The sequence below is a fragment of the Oryctolagus cuniculus genome, chromosome 9 (genome assembly GCF_964237555.1).
Source record: "Oryctolagus cuniculus chromosome 9, mOryCun1.1, whole genome shotgun sequence".
NCBI classification, from domain to species: Eukaryota; Metazoa; Chordata; class Mammalia; order Lagomorpha; family Leporidae; genus Oryctolagus; species Oryctolagus cuniculus.
This window is the reverse complement of record NC_091440.1, coordinates 39489549-39507900: the sequence shown is the minus strand read 5'-3', so window position 1 is coordinate 39507900 and position 18352 is coordinate 39489549. Positions and strand designations below refer to the sequence as shown.

At 45.0% G+C, this 18352-nt stretch overlaps 1 long non-coding RNA gene across 11 annotated transcripts in view; it reads left to right on the top strand.

Moving 5' to 3' along the window:
- LOC127492117 (uncharacterized) overlaps window positions 1-14521 on the top strand; it is an 82313-nt gene extending 67792 nt beyond the window's left edge. For 10 of the 11 annotated variants that reach the window (XR_011378631.1, XR_011378628.1, XR_011378632.1 and 7 more), the window contains 2 exons: window positions 7541-7802; window positions 10750-14521. This is a non-coding gene — a long non-coding RNA (uncharacterized lncRNA). Of the gene's footprint in view, window positions 1-1874; window positions 2057-2493; window positions 5382-7540; window positions 7803-10749 lie in introns of those variants that run through there. The other variant, XR_011378627.1, reaches the window with a different exon arrangement.
- The last annotated feature ends 3831 nt before the right edge of the window (window positions 14522-18352 follow it).

Below are 18352 nucleotides of genomic sequence, written 5' to 3'. Positions count from 1 at the left end.
AAACTTAAGCTCACAAAGGCCGTGGGGCGGGGGTGGGGGCGGGGTTGCAGAAAAGGTAGCGTCTCCCTGGCCGTCTAGGCGAGGCAGGTGCAGAAGGTGGGTACACATTGTCTTTGAAAGCAGGGCAGTAGACTCCTCAGGGAAGGCGGCTGCCTCAGGGGCCAGCCTTCCAGACGGGGTCACTGGCAACAGCCCGGTCCGTGCACAGCTGCTGTCCAGCCCACACAGTTGCACGTGTCTGGAGGAGCCACTCTTTCCGTCCACCGTGGCGACGGTGCAGTGACCATACACAGAGCAAAGGAGGGAACCCCTCTTACCTTGCTGTGTTTTGGCCCTAGAAAACCAATTGACGATGGCTAACATTTTCATTTGTTGTGGGTATTTAATCCCAGCCCGGTTAAATCACCTTCACCAACTTTTTAAGAAAGGCCTCAAAAAAATTGCTTGTTTCTTTAGAGAAGGGCCTTGGATGAGGAAGGAGTCTATTTATATTTCTTTAACTGTCCCTGGCATAATACGGCTGTCACTGTATTTTGACTTTTCCATTTATTATTTCCTATGACCTTGTCCATCAGCCCAGTAACCTGCATGAAGTCATCCGATTAGCCAGGTGATAGACTGCCTTCTGTACATCTTTTGCAAAGGAGGTGCCTTATAAACACATTCCAAGGTAAATAGAAAGATGGGAGAAGCGGCAAGCCATCTTGGAGAAGAAAGAAGCAATTTCTTTCTTTTCACTAGGGAGGAGTTCGGCAGAGGCAAGGCCTGGGACACAGAGTGGAAACAGTAATTTTCTGAAAGGTAGAAGTAGGTGCCTGGATTGGGTAGTGCCTGGACATGCCAGGGCCGGGAACTTCCCCGAGCGCGTATCAGAAATTGTATTCGTTAGCTGCTGGCAGGGACTGTGAAGCAGTGTCCTCCACAAGACAAAGGTTCATGTTGATCTCATTTAAGGCCAGATAGGGTGCTGGGGGGCTCCCTAATACTCTAAGGGAACTAGGCTGTGCTTCCATCCTCTGGCTCACAAAATGGTTGTTGGAGCTCCGGCAATCACATCTGTGACTGTGATGGGGAAAAAGAGGAAGGAGGGAATGTGCCAAGGGGACCTGGGTGCTGAGGCAGGCTCCTTTAAGGAGCTTTCTCTGCTGTTCTACCTCACAGTCAGCAGGAAGCTGCAGGGGGCTAAGAAGGGTAGTTCTCTTAGTAGGGCACTTGTTTCCTTCTTCCAACATTTCTGCTAATAAGGACAAAGGGGTAGAGTGGTCCCTGGGTAAGTCCCAGTAGTTTTTTTTTCCTAATGGAGTAGGGAGGGGGGTAGAAGATGAATAGCATTGAAGGCAGGTCTTGCGAGCTTTATTATCTGAGCCGGTGTTAAATTTTTCAGAAGCCAAAACGCTAAGGCTGTCTTTTTGTTGATGCAGTCTGGGCCTCAACACTGCGTGGTCAGTACTACTGCGTTTCCCCGCAGCAGGTGTGGCCGGGTGGTCGGGGTGAGCAGTTACAGGAAACTCGGGGCTCACTGAGGGTGGAGGATTGATGCTGACTGATGTCTGGGTTGCAGAGGGCTTTCCTTCTGGCAAGCGGGGGACCATGATGTTTATTATTTTGAATGCTCTTTGAGAGGGGAGACGGGCAGGTGGAGCAGGCTGCTTTTCTTTAAAGCTGTTTTTTCAGACAGCACTTAGGTAGCTAAGCCTGCCTGCTTGGGTCCCATTTATCATGGGGACAAACGGCCCTTGGATTCCAGAATATAAAAACTCTATAGTGACTAGAATTTTTCTAGTTGATGTCCACAGTATAATAAACAGCTTCGTGCAGTTGGCTATGGTATTTATGTCCTAAGAAAATGCAAACGTCTGATATCTATCTTACAGGCCTCTGTCTACTGACAAACACTCATCTCTTCTCCCAAAACTCCCTCACCTGATCTTGAAACACACCAATGGGATTTAAGGACATGCGTGCCTAAGAAAGAGGTTAAAAGACCAACAAATTCTTTGCTTCACTCTAAACAACTTTGTTACTACATCAGATGCAAACAGGGAGAGGTTGTCAGGTAATGTCATTCTACCACATTTGAAAGGTCCGTTTTATCTCATACCCAGGGCAGCCTGCTGGGGACAAAGGGTCATTTTCACAGTCGCAATTGCTGCCCATCACCGGAGTGACCTAGAGTGTATTCCAGAAGATTTGGTAAGATTGTGGCTCGCCAGTTAACTCCGGAGAGCCTCTGTCCTTGGATTAACTCCACTAGGCATGAAACAAGGCAGAAAATTAACTGTTCCTCCCCCCCCCCCTTCTGCTGGAGAACTTTATACATAGCTACACCCCTGTGTGACAACTAGAAATATTTTTTCTTTTTAAAACTGAACCAATTCAAAAAAATGTGGAAGAAATAAATTCAAGTGTGTGAAAGCATAGGGAGGCAAAAGGAAATAATTCTATTATATTTATTTTTCAACAAGGGCTTCCATCTGTTTCTAATTCACACAGATTATTGACACATCTGGATGTTTGGCCTTAGGAATTGCAAGTTGCTGCTGTGGCATTTATTTTTTGACTCAGCTCTTCAGACCACCCTGGAACTCATGCAACCAGTTTGGAGAGACGTTTGTGATATTTTACAAGAAGTTACCTCTCTCCCGGCATTTCAAAAACCAGTGTCAATGGGATTCTGTCATCTTGTACTTTATAAATTGTGGCTTTGCATTTCTGACACCTGCAGGAAAATGAGGCCAAAGCCAGTTGCCTAAATGGCTTGACAATGACAAATGATAGCAGCAGATAAGGCTGTCAAGGGGACACTGGAGATGGGTGTCGGGTTAACAAGTTAGATCTGCTGTAGGGGACCTTGGATTTCAGCTGAGACCTACTAGTTAAGGGGTGAACGGCTGATGAAAATGCTGCTTTAATATCTCCTGGTGGGAGTATACAGTCTAATGAGGAAGAAAGGATTTTCAACAAGTAACATTGACTAACACTTTACCTCTTGGATGGATTTCTTTTATAATCAGGAACTAACTTTTCTCCCTATGTGGTCCGACTGTTGTAATTTATTCCAAGGATATGAACAATGGAGTTATGGGGTAGACCTTTAAGATTCTAGAAAGCAAAGACATGATGAAACACTTATTTCATGGCAAATATTCATTAAATGGATTAGCATGATTTTATTAAAAGCAACAGGAGGCTATACATCAAAATCCTGATGCAAACAGGCAAAACAAAAACAAAATTCTTCTGCAGTACTTTAGTCTAAAGGTACAATAGAAATAATTTAGTACACAATGTGGTTTGATTAGTTGTATTGAGAGAAACTTGCTGGAGTTTTCAGGGTAGTTTTTTGTTTGTTTGTTTGTTTTGTTTCATTTTGCTGTCACAGCAAACCTTAACATTCTGCCTCATAGGAGATAAAGTCTTCCAGATTGGGTGATACTGCATGGCAGATTGACATAAGAAAAAAAAATGACGTTTGGCTTTAGCTTTCCATCAAGGCAATACTGCACCTCACTTTGGAGAAAAATGAACACATTTTGAAAGCCTCTGATACCTCCTAGAAATAAACTTACCTAACGTGCTGTCGCTGGACTTTATTTTCTTATATCCTCACAAAATAAAAACACTGAATGTATACCATCCCTGAGATAAACAATAAAATATACCCATGGGTCAACCTATTTTTTTTATAATGTGGGATGGTGGTTTACTTCTTACATTTTCGTAGAGGTGACAGAGAAGGAATCAGAATTAGGAGACCAAAGACCATGGTAAAAGAGATATGTGCTTAGCATGTTCCATTTCAGTAAAGTCCTCTATCTTTTTAAAAAAGATTTATTTACTTATTTGGAAGAATTACACAGAGAGAGGAGAGGCAGAGAGTGAGAGGTCTTCCACCCGCTGGTTCACTCCCCAATTGGCGGCAATGGTTAGAACTGTGCCGATCCGAAGCCAGGAGCTTCTTCCGGGTCTCCCACATGGGTGCAGGGGCCCAAGGACTTGGGTAATCCTCTACTGCTTTCCCAGGCCATAGCAGAGAGCTGGATCAGAAGTGGAGCAGCCAGGATACGAACCAACGCCCATATGGGACGCCGGCACTGCAGGCGGCGGCTGTATCCGCTACACCACAGCGCCGCCCTGAGTCCTCTATTTTTAAAAGGCTGTTAAATGTCCGCTGGGATCAATAAATGGCCTCTGGGAGTGGTCTCACTGCAACTAAATAGGATGTCACCATGGTATTGTGCAGTAGTGACCTGAACGATTTTAACACGGAATCACCTCCAGTCCCATCTGTAGCGCTGTCCTTCCAAGGCTCGGGTCCCATGATTGCATGAGTCACACAAAGCTACCCTGGACCATCTCTTGTTACACCTTGGTGTCTAGCTCTGGCTTAAACACCAGGGGACCCTTAAGAGACGCTTTGCTGCTGGAAGTCAGGAGCATTGCCTCTAAGAGAAGCCTCCCTTTTCTTCTAAAGAGGGTTTGTCAAAGCTATTTTAAGGGAATAATAATAGCAGGATGGTTTGGGATTGCCCTGTGAGAGGGAAGAATTTTGGAGACGCTGTCAGGGTACTTAATGATAGACTTTTGGAAATGCTCACGGGTACCCACAACTGATTAGTGAAGTAATGGGACTGCCCCCTTGAGATACTTTGGAGCGGTGTCTGGAAGTCTAAGTGATTTTGTTCCAGGTGGTTCTTCTGCTCAGTCTGAATGCCCTAAAGACCACCATTCCTTAAATGTTCATCTAAGGGAACCTGTTTCTCTTTCGAGGAACCTTTCCTTGGTCTGTTGTAGGTTCTACTGGAGCCGTAAACACAAAGCTACAGAAGAGCAGGGCCCGGAGAGTATCAGAAGGGAACCAAGTCAGTGCAGATGGAAGAACAGAGCAAGAGGGAAGTAGAGGCAAGGATGGGAAGTCGGCTGGATCGGGTTCTTTCTTCGGGTTCAGTCTCCGTGCTGTGCCACCTACCCAAATCACTCTCTTCCTCCATCACTTTTGACCGGTAATGGGAAGTGACAGGGGTGTGTCTTGGGGCAAAAGCCTCAGTGTGCTTGCGATGCAGTCCTGCGTGCTAGAGCTGGAAGGTGACCTTAGGGGGCTCCGGTGTCTATAGGCGTGTGTCTATAGGAGGAATCGAGGCTCAGCCACCACAGGCCTGAGGGGAGATCTCTCAGCGTAACCCAGAGCAACCGACTTTGCTTTTTCTCATCTCGAGTATGAGGGCGTAATCATCCCAACTATCCTGTACATTGGAAATCTTGTCTCGGGGCCGGTGCTGTGGCGTAGCAGGTTAAGCTTCGGCCTGCGGTGCTGGCATCCCCTATGGGCACCTGTTCAAGTTCTGGCTGCTCCTCTTCCTGTCCAGCTCCCTGCTATGGCCTGGGAAAGCAGTAGAAGATGGCCCAAGTCCTTGGGCCCCTGCACCCACGTGGGAGACCTGGAAGAAGCTCCTGGCTCCTGGCTTCAGATTGGCCCAGCTCCAGCTGTTGTGGCCATTTGGGGAATGAACCAGAGGGTGGAAGACCTCTCTCTCTGTCTCTTCTCTCTGCTCTGTCTGTAACCCTGCCTCTCAAATAAATTATTTATTTTTAAAAGATTTTTAAAAATATTTAAAATTAAATATTGAAAAAAAAAAAAGAAAATCTGTCTCTGGGTATTCACTGAGCATGCGCGGTGTGCTCCACACTGAGCTTGAGCACTGGTGACAGGGAAGGCACGCACTACACACATCTCCTCGACAGACAAACTCAGCACGCGTCAAGCTCCTGTTTAGAGTGGCATAAGCCAGGGCGCACATGGATGGCCGCCAGATGAAGTCGATGGGTCAGCGTTCAGGAAAGGGAAGGGCCTTGTCTGTGCTCCCTTCTGGGGTTACCAGCCTGGGTGGAATTCGTAGAGGAATGATGTCCAGCCTTTGTCCTTGACGGGAATGCGGCCTGTCGCATACTGATGGCGAGGAGATCCTGGGGAACCGGGGGAATTTGCTGCCTCCAGGCATCCCAGAGGACCTGTTGCTCAGAAGGATTTGGAGTCTTGAGGTGATTACGGCGAATTACTTGAATCATAAGGAAGGACTTTTCTGACTGTTCTCATTTCCTTCTTCCTTTTCTGTTTTCTCTTGATCATCTTGTGGCTCAAGACTTTCCAGAAGGTCTGTTCTGATTTCACAATCTATTGTCCGTCTCCTTTCCCAATGCTGTCTTTCCTTTTTTTTTTTTTTTTTTTAAACTGGGGGATCACAGTCAGCTTTGATCTCTCTGTGATTCATTCATTTCCTTTACCAGCAAATATTAAATGAGCCACTATTTTATCGGGTTTAATCATTATATGATTTTCTGTTTTCTTTTTGTCTAATATTTAAGTTGCTTTCAGTTATGTTTTGAAATGACAATGCTTCTTTTAAATCATTCTAATAGAATATAATATGTTATTTATTAACTAGGAAAAGTTTCTATTCCATATCATAAGGAGCATTTTACCATTAACATTCTTGTTTTCCTGGGTCAAGGAATGAGTACTTCAAAGTTATTCAGAAATTTGTAACTCTTTGCTTCTCTTTGTAAATTTACTTTGTTACATAAATACATATGAATATTTATTATAGTTTTTTCCATATATATTGTATAATATATACTCCCTAAATATTTATTATAGTTTTCCCATTAAATAAGTAAATGTGTATTTTATTTGCTAACATTACTTTGGCTATTGTTATGGAAAACTTCTAAAGTCCAAATTTTGAACCTCCAAGTTTGATCTCCAGTGCTGATAAAGATGATAATTCTGTACCCATTATGTGACTCAGTGTCAACCTCTCCTTTGAGATGTGGTGCAAATCCCTCGCCCTGTGTGAGGCAGGAGACTCAGTGTTTGTGAGAGACTTGGGGAGCTGAGGAGACAGGACACGGCCAGTTCTCCTGGTCGCTTCTGGTCCTGGAGTCCCACCTCTGCCGATTAGCTCCATTTCTGGTTTGCTCACGTCTGCTGTCATCTCTTTCCCATAGCGTGGACCCCACATAGCTCACGGTCCAAGTCCTTCTACTCCGCATTCCAAGGCTGTGGGTGCAGCATTCATCTACTGGCGCTTTGGGGGCAGTGAAATTGCTTAATTCATCAAGAGAAGTTTAAAGTAAAGCATTGGGGCAGACATTTGGTGTGATAGCTAATATGTCACTTAGGATTCCTGCATCTCATATGGAGTCCTGGCTCTTGTTCCTGTTCCAGCTTTTTACTAATGCACACCCTGGGAGGCAGAAAATGATGGCTCAAGTATTTGGATTGCTGCCACTCACAAAGGAGATCTGGATGGAGTTCTCTGGGCTCCTGGCTTGGGCCTCGTCCAGCCTCAGATTTTGTGGATGTATACGGATACAGCCAGCAGCAAATGGATGCGCTCTCTCTCTCTCTCTCTCTATCTTTCCAATACAGAAATATAAATTTTCCAAAGTCATCATATCATTAAATCTGAATAGAGAACATTGCAGCTTTCAAAAATCTTTGGTCTTTGAGAACTTCTCACTATTGACTTTTTTTCTGCAGGCTGCCTGGAGTGTTATACAGATGCTTTTTAATTTATGATGGCATTCCTGAAAATATCACAAGTAAAAAATGCATTTTGTAAACCTAAGCTATTGAGCATAAGAACTTAGCAACACAGCACACTGCAGAGTCACGGTCATTTCCCCGTGGGATCCCGTGGCCAAATGGGATTGCGTGCTCATGGCTGCTGCCCAGCATCAGGACAAAGCACTGCACCACAATGCACTTGCGTGGGAAAAGATCCGACTGTAGGATTCGCAAGGTATGGCTTCTACTGAATGTGCATTGCTTTCGCGCTGTTGTAAAGTCAAAAGCTCCTAAGCCGAACCATCACCAGTCAGGACCATCTGTACTCTGCTGAATTCCACTGCGGCCCTCCTACCCCCCCACCCCAAGTTCTCTCTGCTCTCAACTCCATCTCCTCAAACCTGTTCTGTTGTTGCTGTTGTTGTAAAATATGTGTAATTATCTCATTAACCTCTGCTTCCTATCAGGGAGGGCATCACTTTGGAATCTCAGCACTCGTAGGGTTTCATCTATATTCCCAACAAGGACATTTTTCCCCCGATGAAGAACACCAGCACTCACTGTAAATCCTCTGTGTCAAACACCTTGCATCTTTCCTACCAAAGTACATGAATGTAAACCAGAGGTCGCTGCACTTTCTTTAAAGCAAACCTTTTGCTAGTCTCGGTATTTTAAGTGTCTTGCTTGTCATGTTTCATTTAAAAATATTTTAGCACTTTATCTTACATTAAAAAGTCTCACAAAATTATAACAGCTGTGCACATATCTATGTATATATAAGTTGTGAAATTTTCTACCAATCAGTGTAATTGAAAGCCATAATTCCACATCAGTCCTTACACAAATTATTTGCCATGCATTGTTTCCAAATCCTTTACTCCATGACTGCACTACACTGTATTCCTTTTCCCCCCACTTGGTGACTGGAAGTTATATATTCCGTTTCTGCTTTTTATATCTAGGCTCAAGATATGAAAAATATATTTTTAAGTCTAGCTGTCTATCAATACTAGGAGTGAGAAAAGCAGGGATTCTCCCTAGGTTAAATTTCTCCCTGAGCAATTTAACACACTTCTTCAATTCTCAGATGCTATGGAAATGCAGTGGTTCTTCAGTGTCTGGGAGATGGGTTCTGGGACCCCCTTAGACACCAGAATCTATGTAGGCTCATGACTCTTGTATAAAATGGCATAGTATACCCACCCTTCCACATACTTTAAATCATCTTTAGATTACTTATAAGATGTAACATCACCAAAGTGCTAAGTAAATAGGTGCTTAATTAAAAGAAGAAAATGTCTGTACATGTTCAGTCCAGATGCAATTCTTCCTGTAATATTTCCTCTTGGCACTTGATTGAATTCATGGCTGGGAAGTTCATGTGTACAGAGGCCAACTGGAATCTAAAGCCTTAATTCCAGATTATGATTATTTTGTATCACACACCCCTTCACACTTTTCCAGCAACTGTGCTTTGTAACGTGGTTTCCTTACCAATTGTTTAGACTTAGCTATAAGTTTCACCCACTCTGTTGGTCCCAATTCTTTCATTTATGAGATATTATTTTCTTGTCTTGAATTCTTTGTTTCAGAAAGAAGAGAAAGCCTCTGTGTTATGTCTGTATTGAGAATCCAAAGTACATCAAGGTCATCAGTGCTTTTTTTTTTTTTTTTTTAAGATTCTATTGATTTTTTTGACAGGTAAAGTTATAGACAGTGAGAGGGAGAGACAGAGAAAGGTTTTCCATACACTGGTTCACTCCCCAGATGGCTGCAACAGCTGGAATTGGGCTGATCTATAGCCAGGAGACAGGAGTCTCCTCTGGGTCTCCCATGCAGGTGGAGGGGTCCAAGCACTTGGGCCATCTTCTCCTGCCTTCCCAGACCATCAGCAGAGGGCTGAATTGGAAGAGGAGCAGTGGGACTAGAATGGGCACCCATGTGGGGTGCCAGCTCTGTAGGCAGAGGATTAACCTACTGGGCTACAGTGCCGTACCCTCCCCTCCCCGTTTTTTAAGATTTTATTTATTTATTCATCAGTTTCTACTCGCCTCCCCCCAGCAAACACTCCCACCCTGCCCTGGCCAGCCTTGCCTTCCACACTCAGCAATGACAAATGATGGATGCTGCGGAATCTTCCCTATGAATTCTGAACTTTGACTGGGGCACTGAGGATGAGGTTTAAACAGGCCCTGAGTACAATCCAGTGATTTCTGCGACCCATCCTCCTCTGATCTACTGGGTCTTGGTTAGTGTCTGGGTGGAAGGCAGGTCTGATGGACTTCTCCCCAGCTGGGAGGTTAGCGTGCCAACACTGGCCACCATCTGTGTCATTTCTTGCTGACAGAAAAAACTCTAGTTCTGGACTGTGTTCTTGCAAAAGCAAGGAAAGTAACGTTTACATGCATAGGATACCTACTAGTTCTAGGTTTGTACCTTGAGCCAGGATTTGTATTTCTGTTTTCTTCCTTACTACCTTCTTCATCTGTTGATTTTGTTTCTGCACAAGTTAAAACACGACAAACACACACACACACACACACGCTCTCAACCAAAGGGGCAAAGGAGAAAGTGATATTTTTAGATATTTATCTATTTGAAAGGCAGAGTAACAGAGAGGCAGAAGCAGAGAGAGAGAGAGAAAGAGAGAGAGATCTTCCATCCACTGGTTCACTTCCCAAATGGCTGCAATGGCCAGAGCTGGGCAATTCTGAAGCCAGCAGCGAGAAGTTTCTTGGTCTCCCATGTAGGTGCAGAGGCCCAAGGACTTGGACCATCTTCCACTGCTTTCCCAGGCACATTTGCAGGAAGCTGGATCAGTAGTGAAGCAGCTGCTACTTGAGCTGGTGCCCATATGGGATGCCGGCACTGCTCTATGCCACAGTGCTGGCCCCGAGAGAAAGATTTAATTGGGTAAGTACAGGAATTGTCTGCAGCAAACTGTGTCAGACCAGTCAGGATCCCCCAGTGCAGCTGGGGGGATCTGATGAGCACACAGGGAATGTTGCACAGTCAGGAGGAGAGGGGATGTGGAGAAGCTGGGTTCAAGTCCTAACTCCATCACTAGTAGTGACATGGACTTGGATAAGACCCTTGGTTTCTCAGGGCCTTATTTCTGGTTTCTTCTGATAAAACAGAGTTGTTGTTGTTGTTTTTAAATTAAGAGCCACCTATTTTTGTAGCAAGGAAGACAGAAAAGGACAAGAAACCATTAACACGGATCGAAGAAATGAGACAACCACATCAGAGCGTGTGAGAACATCAGGGTCCAGTGTGACCGAAGACCACTCCCAAAGGTCAGAGAGCCCCGGAGAGCAGGAGAGGAAGGGGATGTTATTCAACATTACACGGGCTAAATAACCCCCTGTCCCATACTTCTTGATCTCTGATCTGTTTTAACATAACAGTTGGGACACAAAATTGGCTGGGAAGAGAGGAAAGTTCCGAGGCAGATGGAGTGACCATCTGGGCAGGTGGCCAGGGTTCAGTAGCTGCGCTCATCTCCAAACAGTGTGTGGGACATTTAGTCACGGAGACTGTGAACATTGTACCATCAGATAGGATGTGTTCCCACCTCACATGGTGTCTTCCATATGTCTCAAAATATTGACAGCCTTAAGAAATGATAGAAAGAGCAAATAGAAGGTGAAGAAGAGAGAGATTACGCAGGACAAACAAGAGCGATGGAGGCCAGCTGTTCCCCATTCTTCCCCAGGACAGAGTTCCCTCCCGTGAACTGTCTCAGCACATCAGCGCCACCTTGGATTGTGACTGTTTGTGTAGAAGGCTTATTTTCCATACTGAACTGTGAGTGTCTGAGGCTCAGGGCAGCCTCGTTCCTCTTTAGATCCCTCCAAGATGGGCCTTGAACTTAATGGAAGCGCAGAGCCCGAGTATGGAAGCGCAGAGCCCGAGTACGGAAAGCATAGGAGTGCTGGAAACAACAGTGGTGGAGATATAAATCACATAGATTTAAGGACCATTGTCTTGAGTGTTGTCAAATCAGAGAATAATTTACTGAAGGTTATATCTTCTCTCTCTGTCTCTCTAGAGGTCTAAAAAAAAAAAAGAAAAGAAAAACATTCTCATCAAGTTGAAATTATTTAAATATGGTCTTGTGTGTGGCCGGAGGAAGTCAGCACCTCTCAGGATTCCGTCCAGGGTTCTGTGCTCTTGGTCTGTGATGAGAAACACCAGCTTCAACTTTTCTCTCCTTCATTCTCGCTCTTCCTCTCTGTCAGCCATGTTGGAATCCACCTGAGAGCGAGCACTAAATGGTAGGATTTCTGCATCTTGTCTCCTCTGAGAGTCTCCTGGTACCTAAAGGAGAGATGTGGGCTTGGGCTGATCCACCGCAGCAAGGCCCACCCCACTCTGAGGCTGTGACAGGCCTGTGACAGGACCATGCACTTAGGAGGGAATCAGATGGTGAGGCTGCCTCCTTCATCGGGCCTTGGAAAGTGGAGGCCATCAGTAATGTGCGTGTTTGTTGGACACACGATTTTCTGCAAATCTAACTTCAGCACGAGCGTCTTTAAAAGGCATCCATTCTTTCTCGATGGTCATTGGGTGTAGCCTTGCCTGCCAGCAATCCCATGCAGAGGGCAAGGGCGCTCCCCTCTCTCCCACTCCAAACCTACGGTACTCAGTGAAACCAGAGACGTTTTTGACAAGGGAACCGCATTCTTCCATTAAACAGTAAAATCGTGTTTCTCTATTTGAAAGGGACTTCGCTTCTTCAGTCTAATTTTCAAACAGTGTTGGACTAAGATGGTCAGGACCCTTGAAACTGCATCTGAGTTGTTGATTTCTCATTTCATCCGGGCTCTAGGGATTTCCTTTTGAAAAAAAAAAAAAAAAAAAGATGGTAAAGGGGAGAGAACTGTTGATGTTTTCACAAGACCAGGTTCTTCGGGAAGGAAAAGAGAACAGTGGTTCAACACTGGCCTAAACTGGGTTGAGCCCTCACTGTGGCTCATGAACTGTTTTTTGTTGTTGTTTGTTTGTTTGTTGTTGTTGTTGTTGTTGACAGGCAGAGTGGACAGTGAGAGAGAGACAGAGAGAAAGGTCTTCCTTTACCGTTGGTTCACCCTCCAATGGCCACCGCGGCTGGTGCGCTGCGGCCGGCACATTGCGCTGATCCGAAGGCAGGAGCCAGGTGCTTCTCCTGGTCTCCCATGGGGTGCAGGGCCCAAGGACTTGGGCCATCCTCCACTGCACTCCCGGACCACAGCAGAGAGCTACACTGGAAGAGGGCCTACCAAGACAGAATCTGGCACCCCGACCGGGACTAGAACCCGGTGTGCCGGCGCCGCAAGGCGGAGGATTAGCCTAGTGAGCCGCAACACTGGCTATGAACTGGTTTTGGAAGTTGGGAGGAGCATCTGCATTTCACCCATTAACATGTGACCCCAGTCTCCAGGGGAGAAAGCAGTGAACACGTTGGAGGTAAACCTCCGGAAAGCAATAAGCCACTCGGAGGGAGTTACATTACATCACCAAAGGGCGGGTTACTCAACTGAGAATATTCTGGGAGTTCTGATAGCGTAGGCCTGTGCAGGCTCTCCAGGTGGTATCACTAACCCATATGTGGCTACTGAGCATTTGAAATGTGGCCATTCTGCACTGAAATGAGTTATGGGTATAAAATACATGCCACAATATCAAAGACAGTATAAATAAAGAAGGAAAAATAGCTTAGTGGTATTTTTCATTAATTATGTGTTGAAATGATAATATTTTGAATATACAAGGAGTCTTCAAAAACTTCACAGAGGGGTTGGTGCTGTGGAATAGTGGGCTAAGCCTCCACCTGCAGTGCTGGCATACCATATGGGCACTGGCTTGGGTCCTGGCTGCTCCTCTTCTGAACCAGGTCCCTGCTAATGTGCCTGAGAAAAGCACTGGAAGACGGCCCAAGTGCTTCGGCTCCTGATCCCATATGGGAGACCTAGAAGAAGCTACTGGCTCTGACTTTGGATAGGCCCAACTCTGGCCATTGCAGCCATCTGGGGAGTGAACCAGCAGATGGAAGACCTTTCTCTCTGTGTTTCCCTCTCTCTGAACTCTACCACTCAAATAAATCAATAAATAACTCTTAAAAAAAACTTGATAGAAAACACATATTATGGAAAACTATGGGTGGATTTCCAGTTTTTTCATCAAAATAAACTTTTAATTTCACTTTCTATAAACTTTTTAAAAAATTGATTTATTTATTCTTGAAGTGGGGGGAGGAGAAAGAGGGGGAGGGAGGTTGGGACAGGTCAAAGCCTGGAACGTAGAAATTTATTTGGATTTCCCATGTGGGTGGCAGGGACCAAGTACTTGAGCCACCATTTGTGGTAGGCAACCTAGAGTTGTGGGGATAGAGACTCCCAAATTATGTTGTGCAGACCAAAAGCCCTGATTGGACTCAGAAACACCCCCAGCTGGACTTAGTTCAGATCTTTGACTTCCTGTGTATAAGAATGCAACCAGGGGATGTAGATAGAGGTGAACAGAAAAGTAAGATTTTTTTGAAAGGCAAAAGGATAGTATAGAGTCAAAATCAAAATGGAGTGAATGTGGCTAAAAGTTAATTGCAGACCTCTTGCTTCTGTACATATTAGCTTTGCTTGCTAATGGCTAAGGGTGCATCTTGTAAAACTGTGGGCCCAAATTCCCAGGAACAAAGTTGACAGAAATGTGTCCTTCACTGTTATCTTACAACCATATCTTGGATCTGTTATTGGGCTTGTTATTGTTATCTTGCAATCATATTCTGGTTTTTTTATTGTTCACTGCATACCAAGGGTCCAGTTCGAAATTGTGAGCCCTAGTGAACAGGAACACTATAAAAACCTGTGTAACCTGCTGTTGGGGGCCGCACTCTGGTAACGAGTGTTGGTCCCGATCGGTTACCTTGCCTCTCATTTGCATCTCATTTTCAATAAAATTCATGCATGACTGTCACTGGTTTTTGTAATATTCTATTTTAGCTGACAAGTGGATGCACAATAGTACGTACTCAACATGAGTGTGGGCAACCTCATGAGGGAGAATTGCCCCCACCTTGATGGGTCATCCTTTTTTAGAGTAGGGGTTGTGCTCGGGGCAGGGTCTGCATGAAGATCCAAGGGAGACAGGGTTTGGGGAGGGGCTGCAGTGCACCTGGGGGACTCCCAGGAAGGTGTTATGGTGCATATTGGAAACTGAAGCTTAGCTGAATGATAAGGAGTGGGTGTGTCTGTTCTTCCTGGCTCCTGGTTTTGACCTGGCCCTGCTCTGGCTGTTGTGGCCATTTGGGGAATGAACCAAGGGGTGGAAGCTCTCTCTGTGTCTCTCCCTTACAGATAAATCAATCAATCAATCAATCTTAAAAAAAAAAAGAGAGAGAGAGAGAATAAAATCCCGATTAGGCAGAGCAAGTAAGGAAGTGTATGGTGTCTCAATGACTGGGTCTAGAAATTCAAACAACTACCCACTCTGTGTGTCCACCCTGCCGCCTCCACCCTTCCCGGCAGTTTCACCTGCTCTGACTTCATTCTCAGAGTGGCATTCTGCTTGCTCTGGAGAGACGGGCCCTGCTGGGTCAGGTGTATGTAATGTGTGTAGACGAGAGAGGAGAGAAAGTGGGAGAGAGTGTGCACTCATTCCCCACTAGATTCACCACTGTGTTCAGGAGGGATTAATCCAATTGGTTCACCCAACAAAACCCATGAATTGGGAAAGAGAAGAGCTAATTTCCCACTGACAGAGAAACAAAACAAAACAAAGATTATGTCTGTGTGTCTGTCTGTGTACTATCTACCCACGTACTTACTGACATTTTTATGTATTTGGCAAAATAAACTATTGGGAGGGATGGGAGTAGAGCAAAGTGTCTAATACTCTGTACCTTAGTAATGAAGTGTCATTGCAAATGCAAGGGCAAGGCCAAAGCCAGGTTAATAGGATAGCTATCCTTGCCTTAATGTGACATTCGACCTTGTTTTCACCAAGAAAAAATATTATGGCTGCCCGAGGTGTGCCTCTCTCTTCATAGTTGACATTTCTAGTAAGGAAAGCAGTCGGACCTCTCTCTGCCGTGGAGAGTGAACTAGACATGGAGTCTCCACATCCACTCTGGCTCGTGAGTTGAGGCTCCATCCTCTCCCCATCTAACCAAGAGAGCCGCCCGACTTCTTAGCTAGGGCTGGAGTAGCTGCTGGATCTTGCAAGAAGCAGGATGGATTCAGGAGCAGGAGCTCCTCTTCCTCTGGGATAGAGAAGGGTCACCTCTCCCTAAGGAAGGATGGTGATGGTACGAGACTGATGGACTTAGGAATGGACCGCAATTGGGGTGGAGGTGCAGGATTTTTAAAAAGATCATCCAGGAGAGAGAGAATACTTTCAGGAAGCACTCTTGTTGCAAAGATCCAAGTCCAGCAGGGCCTTCTGTTGTGGTACAAGGGAACAACAACATTAGCTGGCATTCTTGTTTGTGTTTTTCATGCACTATATACTACAGTTTCAAGATGTACCAAACCCTACAGTGGCTACATTGTTCCTGGACTTGGCAAGGTTTGGAAAAGGGAGGGCTGTATCTGCCTTTATTCTCTGTAGGGGATCTGGTGGAACAGGGTGTCAGCCCTCAGCTGAAGGAAATGTGGAGACTCATGTGGTTGAATGGCCAAGAATGTTTCCAAAGCACAAGAGACAATGCAGATTAACTCACTGATCTACACTTCTTTTCTTTTTTAAAGATTTATTTGAAAGGCAGAATTATATATATAGAGAGAGACAGAGAGAGGGATCTTACATCTGCTGGTTCACTCCCCAAATGGCTGCAATGGCCAGGGCTGGGCCAGGCTGAACCCAGGAGCCAGGAGCTTCTTCTGGGTCTCACACATGTGTGGCAGAGGCCCAAGCAGCTGGATCAGAATCAGAGCAGCCAGGACTCGAACCTATGACCTTATGGGATGCCGGTGCTGCAGGCAGTGGCTTTACCCACTACACTGCATCACCAGCCTCTACATTTCTTTTCTGAAGAAGGAGTTGATAAGATGTATCTTTGGATAAGTAAGGATTTCAACAGTTTGCACCCCCATAGAAACACAAAGTGAAATATATTGTTTGAGTACTCGTTATAGCATTAAATCTCAATGTACAGCACATTAAGGACAGAGATCCTACATGAGGAGTAAGTGCACAGTGACTCCTGTTGTTGACTTTACCAATTGACACTCCTGTCTATGGCATCAGTAATCTCCCTATGCTCCAGTCATGAGTTTCCAAGGCTATGGAAGCCCTCTGAGTTCTCCGACTCTTATCTTGTTTAGACAAGGTCATAGTCACAGTGGAGGTTCTCTCCTCCCTTCAGAGAAAGGTACCTCCTTCTTTGATGACCTGTTCTTTCCACTGGGATCTCACTCACAGAGATCTTTTGCCAGAGTGTCTTGGCTTTCCATGCCTGAAATACTCTCATGGGCTTTTCAGCCAGATCCGAATGCCTTTAGGGCTGATTCTGAGGCCAGAGTGCTATTTAGGACATCTGCCATTCTATGAGTCTGCTGAGTATCTCACTTCCCATGTTGGATCACTCTCCCCTTTATTTACTCCATCGGTTAGCGTTAGCAGGTACTAGACTTGTCTATGTGCTCCCTTTGACTCCCAGTCCCTCCACCATGACCAACTGTGAACTGAAATTGATCACCTGGAACAGTGAGATGGCATTGGTACATGCCACCTCGATGGGATTGAATTGGAATCCCCTGGTATGCTTCCAACTCCACCACTTGGGGCAAGTCAGCCTGAGCATGTCCCAAATTATACATCTCTTCCCTCTCCCATTCCCACTCCCATGTTCAACAGGGATCACATTTCAGTTAATTTTCAACACTTAAGAATAACTGTGCATCAATTACAGAACTAAACCAGTCATATTAAGTAGAACAGATAAAAAAACTACTAAGAGGGATAATGTATTAAGTTGTTCATTAACAGTCAGGGCTATGCTGATCAAGCCACCGTTTCCCATAGTGTCTACCTCACTCCAACAGGTTTCCCTCTTGGTGTTCAGTCAGTCGTCACCGATCAGGGAGAACATATGGTATTTGTCCCTTTGGGACTGGCTTACTTCACTCAGCATGATGTGTTCCAGATTCCTCCATTTTGTTGCAAATGACTGGATTTCATTGTTTCTATGGGGGTGCAAACTGTTGAAATCCTTACTTAATGCATACTAAACTGATCCTCTGTAAAAAAAAAAAAAAAATTATCAATTCCCAACTTGACTCTCACTGGGATTAAACATGACAATAGGTCTGCTCTGATTTCATCATCATTTAAAAAAAAATCATCTATTATTTCTCACTTTATGTTTCTGTGTGGGAGCAAACTGTTGAAATCCATACTTAATGTTTCCTAAGCTGATCTTCTGTATATTAAGATAATCGAAAATGAATCTTGATGTGAATGGAAGGGGAGAGGGAGTGGGAAAGGGGAGGGTTGTGGGTGGGAGGGACGGTATGGGAGGGAAGCCATTGTAATCCATAAGTCGTACTTTGGAAATTTATATTCATTAAATAAAAGTTAAAAAAAAAAACCCACACACAAAAAAAGATGTATCTTTGGATAAAGAAAGGAGATATCTTGACATCTCCACACACACAATGTGTGTCCCCTGACAGTGCCAAGATCTCTGTAGACACTCACCTTGCACATCTATAGTCACCTGGATTTATTTCAAGCTTTTTGTAACAACCAACCAGTATCCAGCCAAGAGGAGTGAGGGCTGATATTTTGAACTTTGAGGGCCTTCAG